The sequence below is a fragment of the Engraulis encrasicolus genome, chromosome 10 (assembly GCF_034702125.1).
Source record: "Engraulis encrasicolus isolate BLACKSEA-1 chromosome 10, IST_EnEncr_1.0, whole genome shotgun sequence".
Classification (NCBI taxonomy): Eukaryota; Metazoa; Chordata; class Actinopteri; order Clupeiformes; family Engraulidae; genus Engraulis; species Engraulis encrasicolus.
This window is the reverse complement of record NC_085866.1, coordinates 35,770,338-35,780,337: the sequence shown is the minus strand read 5'-3', so window position 1 is coordinate 35,780,337 and position 10,000 is coordinate 35,770,338.

The window sequence follows — 10,000 nt, the reverse complement described above, 5'->3', positions numbered from 1 at the left end:
CATTTGATAAATACTCTAATGAAAGCGAACATTTGCTTAATTATTTTGTCAACAGTGTTATGGACAAATACTATGTCATTTGAAACATATATAAAAATACTACAGAGTTGAAACAATATATGTTTGAAAGTGCTTATGTCCCTTAGCAGTAATGTTGTCATTAATCTGTGCAACTGATATGTGATTGTTGAGCTTTATAAGTAGGATTTTATGAGTCACTGTGATACAGACTGACACATTTTTCATCATAAATCCCTGTAACGTCTGATTTGAATATAGTCACCCTCCTTACACAAGACTTCCTTCTCCAGAGATAATCCCTAGTGTATGTTCATAGGATTTTTCCAACACATAAGGGATCAATAGCGCAAAAACACTTCAAAACAGTCAACCGTGTTACTCAACTGTGTTACGGTCAACAGTGCAGTGGAACAAGTCGGCACTTTTTTAGGAGAAAAAACAGAGCAGACAAACCCATCTCCCTAGAACACAAATTATTTTGTTTGTTTGTCTGTCAATATGGATATAAATTGGCAAAAATATACTCCTCCTCAACTGTCATCAGTGTTGCCAGATTGGGCTGGTTCCCGCCCAATTGGGCTGCTTAGGATGGCCGTGTGCGGGTAAAAATGGCATCTATCAGAAAAACCTTCCCACTGCCATATAAATCAATAGAATTGGGCGGGTTTTTAGGGCGGATTTTGATCATTTTTTGGGCTGGAAATCATCAGCCTCATCTGGCAACCGTGACTGTCATACTTAATTGTAACACCATTGACGGTAACACCGTTGACATTTCAGCCATTTTTATGGTGTTGTGCTAACTGAGGACCTCAGAAGTTCCACCACAACACCTTAATCAATTCATGTATCTGTATGCTTTATCTGTGTTTTTCTACATGTGATTTCTAATTCAGATTCTTATGAATATGTTGATAACACAGTTGACAGGCAATTTTCCCGCTATGAGAACATGAAAAAGAATGGATTAAATTATGGAAGGATGGAGCTCAAAATTTACCAAAAAGTCTTCCCGTATCCTGCCAAAGAGGTTATGATATCACGTGATGTTATTCGTATGGCCTAATACCAAACCATTACTGATTTATGGAGGAGGTTTCAGACCGTGACACGGTTAACACAGTTTTCGTGGACACACACAAAATGGCAAATTTCATGTATAATGGAAAGGACAGTGGTCTTTCTGACAGTTTTGTCATATTGTGATGATTACTGTGAATCAACATTTGCAATCGTCTTGGGCAAAACAAGTTTCTTTACATGCTAATATGAAGACTGAATCTGACATTTGGAAAACAGGACGGCATGAAAACGCCCAAAACCAGTATTAAATATTCATTCTTGCTGAGGGAAATAATGCTATGTCTACACTTTCTGTATTATATGAAAGATAAATGTTTTCTAATGTCCAAAACATCATTGGATGCAGTTAATAGTTAGTGGAATTGCCAAATAAAATCCACGGACTTAAAAGTATAGGCGAATTAGAGAATCACTCTTAGATAGGACGGCTAATACATTATTGTAGTATGGGGTGGGGGTGAGGGGCAGCTCTATGCCAAAAAAATGCCCGAGCCAGTTTGCGGTCCCAGTCCAGCCCTGAGTGGAGCTGTGGAGCTGTGCTGCCTTGCCTTGTGTTGCCTTGCGTTGCGCTGCGTTGCGTCTGGGTCTGCGTTGCGTTGTGTTGAATTGAGATGAGCCACGAAGCCCAGCTGAGCTGAATGTGGAGGATGTGCATGAGCATGTGCATGCCATGGCTTGAGTGAAAGCATGCATATATAATTCCAGCTTTGTATTTTTAAAGGCAAGGCAGGCAGGCAGGCGGGCAGGGAAGTAAGTTTGCCGGGCCTGCATGGGCATTAAAGATGCATGGCCAACAGGAATCCTCCCGGGCTGCTTCTTCTCAACAGAAAAATCTTCTCTGCCTGTTTGAAGCCCAATTGTCTGTCGGAGATGCACACACACACACACACGCACGCACACGCACACGCACACGCACACGCACACGCACACGCACACACACACGCACACGCACACACACACACACACACACAAACACACACACACACAAACACAGACTGCTTGCTCCCCGCCCGCCCGTCCCGGCCGTTGCAGTAAACAAAGATGGATTGCATCCTAAATGGGTGGACTTTCGTCGAAACATTTTACTAGTTCCCGCGTGCTTGCCTTGGAGAGAGGCTGTCTGAGCCATTCTCTCCGGCTGTCTCCAAACTGATGCAAGTATCTAAATGAGGGCGGTGTGAACTCCAGCCCATTTTAATTATCAAGTGTTTTGAGATACACAGAGAGGCAAACATTAACACACACACATACACAAACCCACACACACACAAACATACCCCCCCACACACGCACACGCACGCACACACACACACACACACACACACACACACACACACACACACACACACACACACACACACACACAACACACACACACACACACACACACACACACACACACACACACACACACACACACACACACAGAGAGAGAGAGAGAGAGAGAGAGAGAGAGAGAGAGAGAGAGAGAGAGAGAGAGAATAGAAACAAACACACACACACACACACACACACACACACACACACACACACACACACACACACACACACACACACACACACACACACACACACACACACTTATCCACAAATATAAACACATAAGCTCACACCTAGGGAAAAGCAGAGTGGGGCGACTGGGGGGCAGAAAGAAGTGATTGACAGGTGTGTTTTGGCTCGACATGGCAATAACATAAATTACTTGATTGCACCTGTGCTGCTGCACCTGCTGCATGTACGTGTTGGTGCTGTGTGAGTTTGCCTGGAGCTTTCCATTTTGATAGGAGACACGGCAAATGTTCCCAGAGTCGGCGTCATAGGTCAATACTAACGATTTTCTGAAATTCGAAGCGAGCTGGAAGAACTATTTCTCTTTAATCATTTTCACACATTTGAACATGCATGGTACATGGTACGCATGCATGCGCTTCCCCCCCCCCCCCTCTATTTCGCGCATACATGCTCGCATAATCCCTCTGAAATGAAGAGTGAGAGGAGGGAGAGACTCGCAAACACACAGAGACAGGCAGAAAGAGAGAGAGAGAGAGAGAGAGAGAGAGAGAGAGAGAGAGAGAGAGAGAGAGAGAGAGAGAGGCGGGGGAAGCCACGCTTTTAAGAGATTTGATAGTAATTTGAAGCGTCATAATTGTGAGGAAATGTGCAAGCCTCGAAAGGAAGAATCTCTAGAAATGTTTACCTCCTAAAATTTTTGTTTTCCAAGTCTATCCACTAGAAGGGGAAACAATGCCGGACGGGTTTTCTCCCTTTCATTTCATTCGATGAGCACCCGTACAAATGGAATTCGGCGCGGCTGGCAACGGGCGGCATTTAACATGTTAGAGGCGGACGGAAAGTTCTGTATGGAGTATTTACATATGTACGAAGTGAGTCACTCAAGTTCTTGATTGGCACTTTTGGACAGCACAGTCTTTCCCCATCACTCGCGTTTTACGTCAGGATGGAATTGTCAGGTAAGCACATAAACCGCCGAAAAAACGACCGGGTAGGCTACCTCTTTTTTCAGCACCGCGGACAGCGACTCAGACCGTAAACACATTCACTCGCATTCACTCACATCTGTGGCCACAGCCGTCGGTCTTTGTGTCGTCTTGTCTTTCTTTGCTGAATGAATGAATGATGAATGAATGCATGAATGAATGAATGAATGGACGAATAACAGTGTTTTGCTGCATTTTCAAACAAATATTTTCTCTAGAAGTTATTTTTGTTGTTTTGTGCGCGGGAAAAGAAGTGTTGTCAATGCGCTACGTGAAAGTTATTTTTTTGGTGCTTGAATCCACATTGCTTTGTTCATTTCTGACTCGTGTATACAGCATCTTTTGAAGACCGTAGACTACTGCATAAAGTAGCAGTCGGCTCTGTTATAGACTATAGCCCACTCTGCGTTTGTGGCATGCAGGGAAGGCTGCAGTTGGCATTGAGGCGGAAAGGTTCATCCCTTTGGTGTGGAGACCGTCTGCTGAAGATTTCCCCCAACACAATATGCTGAGAGATTTGAATGAGGCTCAGAGGCATGTCTGAATATATCTCGTCATTCCAGTTTATTTTCCTCGCAGACAAAACATATGGTGTAAAGTCCCTGGAATGTCTGGTTTGAGTGAGAGTGAGAGTGAGAGTGATGCATTTTTTTGTCTGCAAATGCATTCAGCAGTTTGGTGTGCTGATGGGTTTGAAGTAAATTACAAAGGTACATCTCTCTTGAGTGATTCCATACCATATATGTGTAATGGAATGGCTCTTGGCTCCAAGGTTATTGCCCACACAATAAGAGCTTTGGAGATTGCCTTTAGCAAAAAACCTCCCCTGGCTGCAACAGTTTAACCACGAAACCTCTAAAAGCCTATACAGCTCAGTCTCTTGACACAAACTCAAATCAACCCTTTTCAAGACACCACCAGACTAAAAGCAATGCATGTAGTGCCAATATAAAAAAGCCCAGCAAGAAGACATCGTGACCATGTTTGTCATGCTTATTATTTGTAATGTGTCATAGCTGCAACCTGCAGTGTTGGAGCTGCTGCTGTGGCCGCTGGAAGGGACTTGTGTGTCTGTGTGTCTTGTGAGATGAGTGGATCTCGTTAGACAAGGAGTCAATGGCACATCACCCTTTGAAGCCAGGGCAACTCCCAACGCTCCCCCTCTCTCACTTTCCTCTCTCTCTCTCTTTCTCACATGTTTTCTCGCTATTTTTCACATTCTCCCTCTCTCTTTTCACTTTCTCCCTCCCTATCTCCCTCCTTCCCTCTCTCTTTCTCACATGCTCTCTCTCTCTTTCTGTCTATTTTTCACTTTCTCCCTCTCCTTCCCTCTCTCTGTCTTTCTTCCCCCCCCCCCCCCCTCTCTCTCTCACACACACACATCTCGTCACACGTTCACACACACTTGTCACTGCACATACAACTGGGAGCTACAGCTAAAGGCCTGAACTCTGACCTTCAATTAAACAGTACCACGAGGAGTCCGTAACCCCACATGGCTTTTGGGAACACCAGCCCAGGTCACTTTAATTTAATCAGCGCATCTGACCTGATTTCACGGATGTCATCTCTCCACCATCATTTCGTTTTTTTTTTCTTTCTTTTTTTTGACGTTGACTTTGATGCCCAACAGTGATGGTGTGTATGTGTGTGTGTGTGTGCCTTTGTGTGTGTGTGTGTGTGTGTGCGTGTGCGTGCGTGCGTGCGTGCGTGTGTGTGTGTGTGTGTGTGTGTGTGTGCGTGTGTGTTTGAGATGTGATGTAATGACGTGTCCTCCTGCAAAACCTATGCTGACTCACAGAGTGCAGCAGACAGACACGGGGATGAGATGATCATGGCGGTGGGTTGTTGAAGTTGGAAGGGTGGGCAAAAAATGGGACTGACTACGCCAACTGGCATTAAGGAGTCCTACTGACATGACCCAAATAAGAACCCTTACTAAGTCAGATGTATGAGTCAAAAGTCAAAGTCAGCATTCTTCCTTTTTTCTTTCTTTTTTTTTTTTGGAAAGCCACTTGCAGACCTTTTTTTTGACCAGGTGTGGCGGAGAAGCGGAGAAGCAGATTCACTAGAATATCAAAGAAAAGCTCACTCCTGCGCACTGTCCTGTCCTCATTTGCACCGTTTAATTGTGGAATGAACCCAGGACCTCACACTGTACAGTACATGCAATCGTGTCCGCCATTAAAGAGTGTAAATGAGGACAGGACGGGGTGCTGGAGTTTTTCTTTTGTCATTTTAAAGTCAGAGTGAAAGGCAGAACCATATGTTATAGCCTACAAGGAATTCAAAATCTTCACTCTCCTAGACCAGTGTACACTAAATATCGTATGAATGTGAAATAACAATCCAGCAAAAGGAATGAATGAGATTTATAAAGAAGGATAAGGGCCCACAGATATAGAGAATCTATAGGCATCATTTTTTACTGCCCCCCGGTCGCCCCCTCTATTGTTCCCTGTAGGTGTGAGCTAATGTGTTTACTGTTTATATATATATGTGTGTGTGTGTGTGTGTGTGTGTGTGTGTGTGTGTGTGTGTGTGTGTGTGTGTGTGTGTGTGTGTGTGTGTGTGTGTGTGCTTGGGGGGTGGTAGTAGGGTCCCAATGGCAAACATGTTGAGACCCATACTGCAAGTTTGGCCCTTCAGTGGGGCCCTATCGAGCATGAGATAAAGAAAGGAATGGGGCCCTAGACATTGCATGCGTACGGGTTGCAGAGAGGTAAGTGCTGCATGCAGATGATGCATTATAAAGTAGGTATTGACTTATTGATGAAAATTTCGGTGAGAAATCCCCTTTGGGACTGATGCTATCCGGAGTTGTCATAGCGGCCACTGGGGAGTCACGATACGATAGCCACCAGGGGATTTCCTTTTCTCTGCAAATGGAAACCAGGACTCTCACACACACAGGAACATAGATGGATGAATACACACACACACACACACACACACAGACACACGCGCACGCACACACACACGCACGCACGCATGCATGTACACACGCACACACAGGGCTTAGTGAGGACACTGGCAAATGAGACCGGGGACCTGGCACTTCAAAGGACATCTTTTAGACATTTGAACTCAAGTTCATCACAGAAATGATATGGACTGATGAGACCTGAGGTTAAACGGACATATTTTATACATTTGAAATCAAGTTTATCACATAAAAACGATGGCGTGACTGATGCACAAACCATTTCACACCACCGTGTTTCATTTTCACTCAATCAAGAGAGATGGCAGCTTTGTGTGTCCTGAGTCGATTTATACAATATGCTCTTTATTTGATTAGTAACGCTGTTCTTGTCAATATCGCACAAGTATGTGGTGACTGATCATAGTGTCAATCTCTCACCCTCTGGTTATGTCACTATATTTAACCCGACTTGGTTGCCATGACATTATCACAACGCAGTCTCACGGAACAAAGAAACATTAAGTTGAATGAGACGAAAAGCACATTTTGCAGTGTCAAATTAACACTTTGAGAGTTGAATTTAACACTCTTGGTGTTGGTCCTTCTCTGTCAGTGCTGAAGTTACTGTGTATATGACAGAAAAAGAAAGGAAGAGGGGTATGCTGCGTTGGGTCATTTGTTTTGACAAAAATCAGGTGCTCTTCAGCAAAGGACATCAGAGACAGTAATAGTTCACTTTTGACTATCGCCAAAATGTACCTTGAAGGCGTAAACAACAGGCTCCTTGTTGTACGCAGTTGAAAGCTCTGAGGCGCTCTGCTATAAGTGAAAAAGGTTAAAAATCCTTTTATCATAATGGATAATGCCTATGTATTTTAAATGCATTTGTTGGCGGCTTTTATGCCTTTATTGACAGGACAGTGTGAGATGGTGACAGGTAGCGAATGGGGAGAGAGACAGGGAAGGATAGGCAAAGGACCTGGGCCGGTATCGAGCCTGGGTCGCCGATGTAGCAGGCGAGTGCCTTACCGTTAGAGGGCCTGTCTATGCATTTTGACAACAAACCAGTCTTCTTCAAGGACAACCATGACATGATATCATCTTCAGCCCTAATACATGTTATAACACTACAAGAGACAAAGCCATTTTCAAGTTTAAAAAATGTTTTAAGCTTGTTGTTGCTAGAATTGCAATGACCAAGTCACAATATACTAAAAACTTTGTGTTATGTCATTGCAGTGCAGTTCTTAGTAGTATGGTGGCAGTTTTTTAATCATAAGGTGTACCAATCCGTCATTGAAACACTGTACAACAAAAAACTTGACTACCATACTACATGACTACGACACTATTACGAGTCTTTAGTAATACATTATGACATTGCTGTTACCAGAATGTCAATGGCCAATTTATAACAGGAGGCATGACTTAATGTATGCCCTACAAGGCAACAATGTAGGTTCTCCCTTTTTACCTCTTACTTCACTGACAGTACAGTACCAGTGAGAAAAGCCTGTTTGAAAGTCTGAAGACCTAACAAAATCATATAATAGCACTGTAAACTCTTAAAGCTATTTTGGTCAAGGTTAAAATTCATAGTCTGCGAGTACTTGCCCATTTGACTGAAAACGTGACAGTATACACAAATGAACTAACTCCAAATATTATTTGGTTGTACTCTTTTTTACCTACTGTTGCCTTATTGACTTTGTATGGTTGTACCACTCTCTCTTTGATTGTTACTCCATCTCTCTCTCTCTCTCTCTCTCTCTCTCTCTCTCTCTCTCTCTCTCTCTCTCTCTCTCTCTCTCTGATATGACTGCCACATACACAAGTTAAAATTTAGAGTCTGAACACAAGCACTTTTACTGTAAATGTGGCAATACACATGATATTAACTGTACTACTCACTCTCTCTTTTATTAACCTGTTACTGTATACGGTGTAAGTTAGAAATACTTTTGTGACTGCCACCTGTAATAAGGCCATTTTTGGTTAAAGAAAATGTACCCATGAGTCGTGATGTTGCACCGAACGCATGGATAGTCTAGACAGAGCACTTTTACTGAACATGTGACGTGACACAAATGAACAACACATGAACATTTGGGTGTACTTCTCCCCCTCTCTTTTACCTATCTTACCTTACTGAGTGTCAGTCAGACATGTTTGTGTGAGTGTGCACTGCACTCACAGTGTGGGGTCATCTGGAAGAGGCATCAGATGGTTCATGGACACAGGATGCCATTAGGGAATAAACAATTCTTTAGCTACATTTGCAGTTCAATCATGACACACACACACACACACACACACACACACACACACACACACACACACACACACACACACACACACACACACACACACACACACACACACACACACACACACACACACACACACACACAAAAGGTACAATAAAGTGTATTTTTGGGTTTTTGGCAGTCAGATTATCCAGGTAGAGAGGAAAGATTAAATACACCCATAAACAAATGAAAATCCAAATATGGGCCAACCAGTCTGTACTGTACTGTATTCCACGCAAACTCGTCTTGATCGCGTAATCATGTTTTTGTTTTGTACTCGGTTTACGATTTGTAGTAATTGCACAAGTGTTTGCGGATTTGGGTTTAGAGGAAAAGTGGATTTCCCTTCTGTCGCGTGCCAATGAACCACTAAAGCAGTGCTTCCCAGCATTTTTCTTATGGGGCCCATATTTTTTTACAATAGTAAACTGTGGTGACCCCCCACCCCCCCACCTGCCCCCCACAGCGTACTGCATAAAAGGCATTCATGTCACAAATGCTCTGTTCCTCATGATAAATGACTAAATTATTGATGTGTTTAGATGTATATTGCATATACATTGTTTATTCCCTTAAAATCAAGAGGGCTTTGCGATACCCCATGAATGCTTGGTGAGCCCCTTAGGGGGTCCCGATTCCCAGGTTGGGAACCACTGCATACAAGCATGCTGGCCTGTGCTCAGGTTTTTTTCCCCCCCTGATACATGTATATACTTTGTCACATGCATATGTTTCTACGTGAACCATGATCAGCTTATATGGGTGGCATGGGATTTAATTCTATTAATAGCATGCCCGTGTGCATTCATTATAGAAATTAGTCTTAGACTTTACAGTTCCTTCCTTACAGTGCTTTTGTGCATTGGGACAAATTCGTACATACAGATAAAATTACATTAATTGCAGGTTTGCATCTCTTCGCCCGCCCTAATGCACAGCGTCGCAATAATGAGCGCGCCATATTTTGATAACGTCTAATTTGCTTTGGATTTATCCCGAGACCATCAAACAAATAGGGCCTGTTAGCCTGGCGTGCCAGCCGCCTCAGCACTAGCTGCTATCCCATATGCATTCACTTATGCCGCCTGATTACAACAATAACGAAGGGGGCATCCATGTATTATTAAAACCCTCCATTATGTAGCCGCTCCTAAGTGATGTTT